An 11,471-nucleotide genomic window follows, 5' to 3' on the forward strand; every position below is an offset into this window, starting at 1 on the left:
TAAATCAAAAGGGTGCAAGATCCAAGCCGTTCAGTGGTTAGGACCCATAGCAGACATGCCTGGATACTCATGTCTTATCAAAAGGGTATAGCTGTACATAAACAAAGTTGCTTTTTTTTTTTTTTATTTTTTGGGTTAGCTTGTTAGTACACACCCATGCCGGTACACACATAAACAAAGTTGCTTGAATTGACTCGGATAAGCTCAACTCAACTGGGCTTAAAACTAGGCTCGGGATGAATTGAGCTGAATTTTTTAGCTTGAATATTTTTTTGAGTGAGTTTCACTCCATTGGGATCAGTCCATTACTTGAACCCAGCTCGGATTGGTCCGACTCGATTCATTGAATCAACTAAAAAAAAAACAGTACTTCTTTTCATTTCTCTTAGTTTGAATGAGCACCCCAGTCGGACAACCCCCAGACCCTCTTGCCCTCTCTCTCCCTGTCCTCGAGCCACTCGACCACCTGTCCAGACGGACGCGGATTGCGTCCTACCTCTGCTCGGATGATAATCTGTCCGGGCAGGGCTTTGTGGGGCCCATAGTGATATAAGTGTTTTATTCATGCCGTTAATCGTTTTTCTCAGATCATTCTAAGATATGATGCAAAATATTAGGCAGGTACAAGTCTTAAGTGGACCACAAAGTGGGGATTAAACATCCACCGTTAAAAAGTTATAGGGAGCTGGAGAAGTTTCGGATCAAGCTTATATTTGTGTTTTCACTTCATCCACGTCTACATGACCTTATTAATAGGTTGGATGGTAAAAAAAAACATCACAGTGGCCCTCATAAAGTTTTCAATGGTGGTTGTCATTATCACTGCAGCTTCCTTTGGTGTGGTCCATTGGAGGTGTGGACCTGTCTTGTTCTTTCGGTTATAACTTAAAATGGTCTAATAAAAGTGATTGACGGCATGGATAAAATACTTACATCACTTTGGGCCCCATAGAGCCCTATCCACCGTCGGGGCAGGTGTAGGACGCAATCGGCCTCCATATCTAGACCAAGTTCCAAGCTCGTTTGTCACTGTCTCACTCACCTCTGTTCAACTATTCTAGACTCTAGTCTGAGCTCAGCTCGTCATGGACCTACCCGTCCCTCCGGTAAACAATTAAATCCTCCTATTTTTCATTGTATTAGGACAAGCGGACCAGCTATGACAGCCCAATCGATACCGTCCATGGCTGCTCAGGTTTTATTATTATTATTATTATTATTATTTTCATTATTATTATATATATCAGTCTGAACTTGAATTTAGCTCTAAAGCTTGAACTCAAATTTAAACTCGTTGAGGCCGGGACGAGCCGAGCCAAGTTGTGCCAATCAAGCCCTACTTGATTCCACTCGTGTACAGCTCTTTCAGAGAGGGTGATCTATCAATTGCTGATGTCCTTCTAGTGTGTCCATCGTGGATGACTTGTTTTGAGAATCAACTCCCCCATTCTAGACACATTTGTCTTCACTTCCCCGTACTGATGTTTGACTGTTGATGACAAAATCTGGACGGACCTCCACTCCGCACGGTGTACCTCCGAGGTACCCTAGCCCTGCACAAAGGGTTAGCAAAGGAGACCTTGGCTAAGCCGGGGGACCCTTCGATGCCTAAGTTAAGTCAAAGAAATTTGCGTCTAAGTCAAAAAGTAGAGGGAGAGTGCAAGATGTTGAATACCTGTAGCAATAGAGTCTTACTGTATTTATACCTGAACATCGGACGGTCTGGGTCCGTTAATCTAGGCACGATTTGCTCAATCAATGTGATTTTCAGATTATGGAGATATAGCCCATAATCCAGGGATTGTAGAGGTGTTGCAAACAATCCAGGGATCATGTAGCATATCCATGGGCGAGGTTATTGGTCACGTTCATTTAAGGCAGTTTCCTAGTTTAGCATTTAAGATGTTCATATTCCACCCTGGCCTTGTCTCAGGACATTTTTCTTTGGACGAAGATGAGGACGAGCCCTCGGATCGGATGTCCTTCTTCAGATGAAGATGAGGATGAGGATGAGGCCCTGGCTAGGCCACTTCATCGGTGGGAGCTCACCTTGCCCGGCCTAGGGTCGTCGTCCAGAAAACTGTTAGCGCCTGACATGATGTTCTTTTTCTGAGGGCTTACCGTTGATTTGTTAGACGTGTATTGTGTCATGAGTCCAAGCCAAGCTTCGGTCTGGACGAAGTGTGACTTAGCTTCATTTATCTGTTAAGCATAATGAAGGTCTTCCTTCCGAGATCCGAATTGAGCGGCGGACCTGTCCTGTAGAGTTGAGTTTTCCCGCAACTAATGCGAGCAGAGGATCGGCCTGGGGTATTTGGTCCGAGCGCTACATTATTTGTTCTGGTCTAAGATCAATCCAAGCCGATCACTAGTTTTGGAGTGGGAACGCCACCATGAATCTTTCTTCTACTCAATAGCGTTCATTATTTCGGATACTCTTGTGTGTCCGACCGTATTAAAATGACGTCGGCCCTTGGGACAGTATGGGGCTCGGATCTTCCCATAACAGAAGCCCCCTACTCTTTGAGTTCGGATACGGGCTCAGAGAGTAAACATGTACGGAAGATCAACGGTTTCCACTGTCGCACGCATGCGTTTATTATAATGACTCTTGTGTCAAAGAACCGCGTCCTCGGGTCTTCCCTTCCTTGGGTTAATCTCTAGCTGACGCGTGGCGATGGTTAAGATTTCAAATAATTGCTTGGCCTATGGTTGATTGACACGTAGGCCCTAGGAGGCGTCCTAGCGATGCTTCCCCTGCTCGGGCACGGCTCCTACTTGATGGAGCCCGTCGCTCGATGTCAGAATCGTTCAGCTTGACAGAGCTCGAACCAATAGTCAGTAGCCATGTATGCTCCAAAGTTGGCTCGCGACGATTCGACTATGACCATCAATGCCTTGCCATTAATGCAGAGATTCTGTTCAATCTATATAAGCCTTTTTCGGAAACGCTTTATATCTTCGCATTTTGTGTTTGAGTGGATATCAGAGGAGGCAATTTTCGGTGAGGGTGATTCCGGCTAACTTGAAGTTTTCGGCAAGCGATTCCGACCGATCAAGGACTTCACGGTAGATGCGATTTTTTGCAGTCGTCCGGTGAGCATTTCCTCCCTCCTTTCAGCATAACTTCTTTTTCATCTGCTTTTACGTGATATCGTCTGATACGGATGTGGTCCGAGAGGATTATAATGACTCCGAGCCGATGAGTTCGGATGATAGGAGGGGGGCGTTTGAGGGTCCCTTCGAAGCGGTACCCCTATACCCTCTGCCCCGAAGGAACAAGGAGGCGGGGGCTCGGACCCGTCAGGCCCGCAAGAAGAAAGCCACTCAAGCCCCCAGAGACTTGACGGTGGGGGGTGCTAAGATGCCGGCGATTGAGCGGGTATCGGAGGTTGTCCCATTGGGCTCTGTATTAACGGAGTCTCAGATGGGGTGGATCTGGTCGGAATTTGAAATTCCGAACTCTGTTCAGATTAGGGCGCTTGAGCCCCTTGATACTGCCGGCGCACCTACCGAAGGGGAAGTCGCCATTTTCCTCTGCGCCCTATAGTCTGGACTTCGACTTCCTCTGCACCCCTTTGTTCGGGCCTTGACATCCTATCTGGGGTTAGCTCCTGGCCAATTTACCCCCAACACTTGGAGGGTTTTAATCTCTTCCTTCATCATCAGGCGTCAAGTCGGGAATCTGGAGTTGACACCAGAGGAGTTAGTAAGTTTGTATCTGGTCAAGCATGACAGCCAAGAACCATGGTACTACTTCGTGACCCGAGGCAGTAAAGGGTCGGGTCTAGTCTTGAATCTTTCGTCCTCCAACAAGGACTGGAAGAATAAATGGTTCTGGGCTTCAGGCGAATGGGAGGTGCCGGCGGCGGAGCTAGGAAGCTTGATGACTCGGGTTCCCACCTGATTCACTTCACCAGGTCGGATTACTCACATGTTCTTTTTTAACGTATTTCTTTCTTCCGTTGTAGTTGAACTGTAGTTGGGCTAAAGTTTCCTCTTATTTCTGTAGACTTCCCAAGGGGCTCGCCCCTCCTATCCTCCGATCAGAAGAATCGGGTTGCTAAGGCTCGGGCGCGATCAGGAGACCTGCGCTCTTGGTCGGTTCTGATCACAGCCAGCAACCTTCACTGGTCCGGGCTATGTAAATCCAAACCACTCCCCACTTCTTTCAGTGAGTTTTCCTTTACCCTTTCCTCTGGATGGTTTAAATTTCTTAACTTGGTTGCTAACTCTTTGTTGATTGTGCAGGCATGACCATGGCAGTTGGGTCCCGGAGGAGAAAGGCCACCCCGACTGTTGATGAGATGCTGAGGGCCGAGCCTCGAACGAAGACAACCGTTCGGAGGAAGCAATTTCTGTTGCTCCTCGTGGTGAAGGCCCCTCGGCCCTAATTTCTGTTGCTGCCGCTCCAGCTGTGGCTTCAGTTTCTGTTGCTGCAGCTCCAGCTGTAGCTCTAATTTCTGTTACTGCAGCTCCGGCTGCAACGCCTGTAGCGGTTGGGGTCGCTGCTATCGTCGTCCTGGCTCCAACCCTTCCTCCCGCTGTTGGTCCACCTATAGTCGAGGCCCATCCCACAGCCTCAGAGCCCTGCATCGCCGTCCCTTCTTCATCTGAGCGGGTGGAGGCCATTCGAATGGTTGACACCATGATCTCTCCTCCCAAGGCTGGGAATGATCTAGGGGCCAAGGCTTAGGCCTTAGCGGGCAGTAGGATTGGAGTGGAGGAAGCAATAGGAATGACCCGGGTGGGGACGAGCAGGGGAAGGTTTGAGCTGGGCTACTACATGTCTTGCCTAGTCCCCTGGGCTAGTAAACATGCCCTAGAGGAGGAGATCGCTGGCCTCTTCGAGAAGTTGGACGAGTCTTTTATCAACGACTTGTCGCCCGTCTTCTACTGGGTTACCTTATTAACTTTTCTCGCCTTCGCCATCATTTTTTTTTGTTCGCGTTCGAATATTCATTCTGTCGTTTTAGCGCAGTCCATTTCGAGGCTCCTTCTGACTCGGGAGAGATTGAAGGAAGCCGTCAAGAAGGACGCTGAGGCGGAGGTCTTGCAGGACGAGGCTGGGACCCTGCGGGACAAGGCCACCTTCCTCCGGATAGAACAGGTAGAACTCCACTGGCCGATGGAGGATGGGAAGGCCCGAGAGCTCCAGCTTCAGGGGGTCGTGGGCGATCTTGAGGCGCGATGTGGTGCTGCTGCAGCTGAGCTGAGACGAGCCAGGGCCCACGCAGATTCGTTAGCCAAGGAGAATACCCGATTAGGAGAAGTTCTTGAGTGGACTAAAGTTGAAGTCGCAGAGGAACTGAGCCAAGCTGTTTCCCAGGCAAATGAGGCTCAGCGAGCTGAGGACGAAGCCTCCCTGGCTGTAGCGGTGGCTGCCGCAGTTGACGCCTTCAAGGCTTCGAAGGAGAGGGCCACGGAAGCCACTAGGTTTTACAACTATGGCTTCGATGCCTGTATCGAAGCGGTCCGGGACGTGTATCCAGACCTTAACCTTGAGTCTCTATTGCCTGAAGATGAAGGAGAGCAGTTGGCTGAAGATGTCCGCCCGGATCAGGCCCCTAGCCCCCAAGCACCTCCTCCGACTGCATAGCTCGGAATACTTCTCTTTTATGGCTTTTCGAACTTATCTTTTTAATGAATGATTTGTGGATATTATGTTTTTGACACTCTGGAGAGAGCACATGGATGATGATGATTTTTGACCCTTTGGAAAAGACGTTTGGATGATGATTTCTTTATGCGTTAAATTGTTGATTGCTGAGCTAATTTGTAGATATGTTGATTTTCTCTAGGGGCATTGCCGAACTGACCCCTTGACAGGCTAACTCATTGCAGTGCTGTTTTGTAGAACTTTAAATTTTGCGATAGTTATTAGGTCTGGGCCCCTAAGGGGTCGGCCTCTCCCACGATTGGCGAGTGACTTCTAATATGTCTGTCAGTCGAGCGATGAGCCAACTCCTCTATCGGGGAGTCGGGTCATCTACCGGTTTTTTCCCTGACAATGAGGGGATGCCTTGTAGAATTTTTGTAGGATAACGCTTTGACCCCTTCTTTAAGGGATCAACTCGTTTAGTCTGCCCCTACTCATGAGAGGCGACTTTTCCTTAGTAGATAATCCGTTATGGAAGAAATGAACTTTATTACGAGCCTTAAAGGCTGGTTGTCCGGAGGCGTTTATTGAGAGCCTTAAAAGCCGGTTGCTCCGAGGCGTACATTTATTGGGGGCCTCAAAGGCCATTACATAAAGGGTAATAGACTTTTAGGTGCTCGGCATTCCGGGGGTGAGGGAACTGGCATCCCTCGAGATCTTCTAAGTGGTAGGAGCCCGGTTTAGTTGATCGGACCACGCGGTAGGGCCCTTCCCAGTTAGGCCCAAGTGCTCCAGCCCCCAGCTCAGCAGTGTTCTGAAAGACTCGTCGTAGGACTAAGTCTCCTAGATAGAACTGCTTGGTCTTGACCTTGGTGTTGTAAAATCGATCTACCTATTGATGTCGAGCGGCGGCTCGGAGTCTGGAGACTTCTCTGGCCTCTTCAAGTAAGTCTAGGTTGGCCGCCATCTGCTCGGTGTTCTAGTTCTCTTAATAATTTCTGACCCGAGTAGTAGGGAGACCTATTTCGACTGACACCATTGCCTCCGAGCCGTAGGATAGCGAGAATGGGGTCTCTCCGGTAAACGTCTGCGCTGTGGTCTTGTAGGCTTAGAGGACGAATGGGAGCTCCTCGGCCCAATTGCTTTTAGCTTTCTCCAACTTTGTCTTGAGATGATGTTTGATAACCTTGTTAACTGCCTTCACCTGCCCGTTGGATTGAGGGTGCCGAGGCGAGGATAATGCTTTTGTAATGCCGAGCCCTCGACACATGCCTTGGAACTTGTCGTTGTCGAACTACTTGCCATTATCAGACATAATAATGCGTGGGATCCCGAACCGATAGACTATTTTTCCAAACAAAATCGGTCACTTTCTGCTTTGTGATCTTCGCAAAGGGTTCGGCCTCAGCCCATTTGGTGAAGTAGTCGACTCCGACGATAGCGAACCTGACCTGCCCCTTTCCTAAGGGCATGGGGCCGATGATATCGATTCCCCACTGAGTGAACGGCCACGGACCACTTATGGGAGTCATTTCCTCTATAGACTGCTTCGGCACGGCCGCATATCGTTGGCACTTGTCACACCTCTGAACATAGCGCTTCGAGTCCTCCTTAATGGTCGGCCAAAAATATCCCTACAGCAACATCTTTAGGGCCAAGGCTCGGCCACCAGAGTGGTTTCCACAGATTCCTTCATGAATCTCTCGAATCACAGTCTGTTTCATCGGGTCGGAGGCACCTTAGGTAGGGCTGTGAATGCCCTTTCTTATACAATATTCCATCCAGAACTACATACCGTACTGCCTTGACTCTCAGGTGTCTTGCTTCCATCCTATCCAACGGAACCTCACCGAATGTGAGGTAACGATGAAGTGGGTCCATCTAGCTCAGAGTATCACTTACTGGATTGACCATTTTCTTCTTCGTCTGGTCGATACTCGGATGTTCTATAAACTCCACGGGAATGATTCGTGGGATCTTTCCCTCCATGGCTGAGGCTAAATTTGCTAGGGCATCGGCCTATGAATTTTCTGCTCTGGGGATCTGATGGATAGTGCAGCTCCAAAATCTTTCAATTAATTTTCTTGCCTCGTCTAGATAGGCAATCATTCTTGCTTCTTTGGCTTCTCACTCGGTGGAGATGTGGTTCACTACCAGCTGAGAATTACATCGGACCTGAATGGACTGGACCCCCAGGCTTGCTGCCAGTCTGAGTCCAACGAGCAGAGCCTCATACTCTGCCTCACTGTTGGAAGCTTTGAAACCAAGTTGGATTGTGTATTGGATGAGCATGGAGTCGGGTGCGACCAAGACAATTCCAACCCTAGCGCGTTTGGCATTGGATGACCCGTCTACGTAGAAAATCCATCCTGGTTCAGATTCCTCTTCTTGATTGCTTGGGGGAGCAGGCGAGCGAGCCACTTGGACTTCGGTATTGATCCCTTCCTCGATCAGAGTGGTAAATTTCGTAATGAAGTCGGCCACGGCTTGACCCTTAATTGCTGTTCTCGGACGAAATTGGATGTCGAATTCACTAAGTTCGATGGCTCATTTGGTTAGCCAACCAGAAACTTCGGGCCTCTGGAGAACTTGTCTGAGAGGAGAATCCGTCAAAACGTCGACGGAATGAGCTTGGAAGTACGGATGCAACCTTCGAGTTGAAACGACGAGACTCAGCGCTAACTTCTCCAGAGCTGGATATCTTGTTTTGGCAGGCACCATGGCCTTACTCATATAGTATACGGGGTGTTGTTTGCTTCCTACCTTTCTAATCAGGGCCGAGCTGACGGCCGAGGTCAAGATTGCCACATACAAGAATAGGGGCTCACCTTTTTCGGGCTTGGATAGCAGGGGTGGTGAGCCTAAATACTGTTTCAATTGCTGAAAGGCTTGCTCACATTCCGACATCCATTCTACCTTCTTATGACCTTTCAACTACTGAAAGAAGGGGAGGCATTTATCTGTGGCCTTGGATATGTATCGTCCGAGCGCAGCAACTCGTCCTATGAGGCATTGTATTTCCTTGGCAGTCCAAGGCAAACTCATGTCGAGGAGTGCTTTAATCTTGTCGAGATTTGCTTCAATGCCCTTCTGGCTAACTTGAAACCCGAGGAATTTACCGAAGCCGACTCCAAAGACGCACTTCGCGGGATTCAGTTTCATTTGGTATTCTCGGAGGATGGTAAAAGTTTCTCCGAGGTCTGTCAGGTGGTCGGATGCCCTGACACTCTTTACTAGCATGTCGTCGACGTACACTTTCATCGTATGTCTAATCTGCTTGGTGAACATTTGATTACCAGCCTTTGATACGTGGCTCCAGGATTTTTCAGGCCAAATGGCATGAACCGGTAACAATAGAGTCCCTTGTTCGTGATGAAGGTTGTCTTCTGCCTGTCTGGAGGGTGCATCCCGATCTGGTTATTGGCGGAGTAAGCATCCAGGAAGGCAAGTAATTCGTGTCCTGCTGTGCTGTCCACCAGCTGATTAATCCGAGGCAGCGGGAAGTTATCTTTCAGACACGCCTTATTTAAATCTAGTAGTCTACGCAGACCCGCCATTTCCCGTTGGCCTTTTTGATGAGGACCATGTTTGCGATCCACTCGGGATAATGTACTTCCTCTATGAAACTGGCATCAAGTAGAGTGGAGATTTTGTCGGCTATGGCTTCGTACTGCTCGGCGTCGAACGGTCTCCTCTTTTGCTTCACGGGTTTATGATCTGGGTCCACATTCAGCCTATGGACCATGACGTCCGGAGAGATTCCGGGCATATCTTCATGCGACCATGCGAAGACATCTCTGTGTTATCGTTGGAAGGCATGTACTTCGGACCGCTACTCAGGGTTCAATGATGTTCCGAGCTGAACAGTTCTGCTCGGGTTTACCTTGTCGAGCGGTACTTTCTCCAGTCTTCTACGGATAAACCTTTTGCAGGACCTCTGGGGTCTAGCATGTTGACGGTGAGCGCTTGCTTAACCGACCCCTTCTTGACCGCTATAAAATAGCATCTCCGAGCCTGGCGCTGATCACCTCGGATGTATCATGTTCTCCCCTCGGTGGGGAACTTCATCATCAAATGGTAGGTGGAAACGACTGCTCTCATTGCATTGAGAGAAGGTCTGCTCAGAATGACGTTATGTACGGATGACACATTGACAACAAGGAAGTCCACCATGAGGGTGGCTTGATGTTGTCCTTCTCTCGCGGTCACAGGGAGGAAAATGGCTCCTTCGTAGATTACTTTTTCTCCGGCATAGCCGTGCAGTGGGGTCTTCGTAAGTCTAAGATGGGACCTCGGAATCCCTATTCTTTCGAAGGCTTCGGAATAGATTACGTCGGCCGAGCTTCTGGTGTCAACCAAGATGCGGTACACCTTGCAGTTCGCTATGGTCATAGTAACTACTAAGGCATTGTCGTGCGGGTGTTGGATTCCGCGCGCATCTTCTTCCGTGAAGGTCAGACTGCACGGGTTGACCCGGAGCTCCTTATTAGGTTGCTCGGTCAAGTGGACGTGATGCTCCGGATCAGCCTTCCGAGAGTGAACTTTTCGAGTCCGATTTGAATCTCCTCCACTGGATGAGCCCCGAAAGAGGGTGCAGATTTCGGCTGCCTCTTCCGTGGTGTAATTCAGATGTTCCCGCTCCGCACTTCTTTCCAAGCGGTTCTTTCTCCCTTGGTGTATCGGCGCAGATGTCCTTACAAATAAGGGTTTCGATCTCATCCTTGAGATCGACACAGTCGGCTATGTTATGGCCTTGATCTCGATGAAAACGACAATACTTACTTTGTCCCGATGTTCTAGGTCGGCCTTCATATAAACCGGCTAATTCAAAAGCCTTTCTCCTTGGATATCCAGTAGGATTTGCTTGGTGGATGTGTTAAGGGGGGTGTAAGAACAAAATTTTCCTTATGGCCTTTTGCTTGGGCGACGATTGCGAGGGGTGCGGTTATCAGATCCCTTGCCAGTCAGGTGAGTTTCTTCGTTCTTAGGACTCTTCCCTTTGCCGGTCGGGTCTGCCACTTGGACATTCTTGCGGGCGTTAGCGAAGTCCTCGGCATTAGTGTATTTCTGAGCTCTAGCGATGAGGTCAGCTAATGTCTTTGGCAGATTCTTCCCGATAGAGAAGGTGAACCTTCCCTCTTTTAGGCTATCGAACACAGCAGAGAGTGTCATCTTATCATCATAGTCCTCCACTTGTAACGCTTCCTCATTGAAGCGGGCGATGTAGTCTTTCAGTGACTCCTTGGGTTCTTCTTTGATGGTGAACAGGTGGGTATTTGACTTCTAACTCTTCTTTCCACTTATGAACTGGGTAAGGAATAATCGGTTAAGTTTTGGGAAGGATCCGATGGAATTAGATTTGAGTTGGTGGTACTAACTCCGAGTGGATCCTGTAAGCGTAATTGAGAACCCCCTGCACATCATAGCGTCCGTTGCTGTTTGGATTTGCATCCACGAATGATAAGCTTCCACGTGCTTGGACGGGTCACCAGACCCGGAGTATTGAATGATGGGAGGTATTCGGAACCTCTGTGGCATCACCTTGTTCATGATTATCAAGGTGAAGGGAGGCTCGGTCTCTTCCATCATCGCCTGAACGATGGCGGAGACTGATTACGGCTGCTGCTTCTTTTTTAGTGTCAGGAATTTGTCGTTGAGCTCCGCAAATCGTACCTCCCAAGGATCTTTGTTCTCAGCAACTATCTCCTGGGTATTTTCTATCTCAGGAATCCTCCTTCCACTCCTCCGTTCAAGCTCGTGGCAAAGATCCGTAGGTGCCAGGGCTGAGGTGACCGAGGCATTTGTCGGAGCTCGAGTAGTTGTGTTTCGAGGCGAAACTCGGATTTGGGTCGGGGAGGATTCTGAATTGAAA

Source organism: Magnolia sinica, chromosome 2 (assembly GCF_029962835.1).
Source record: "Magnolia sinica isolate HGM2019 chromosome 2, MsV1, whole genome shotgun sequence".
In the NCBI taxonomy this organism is placed as follows: domain Eukaryota; kingdom Viridiplantae; phylum Streptophyta; class Magnoliopsida; order Magnoliales; family Magnoliaceae; genus Magnolia; species Magnolia sinica.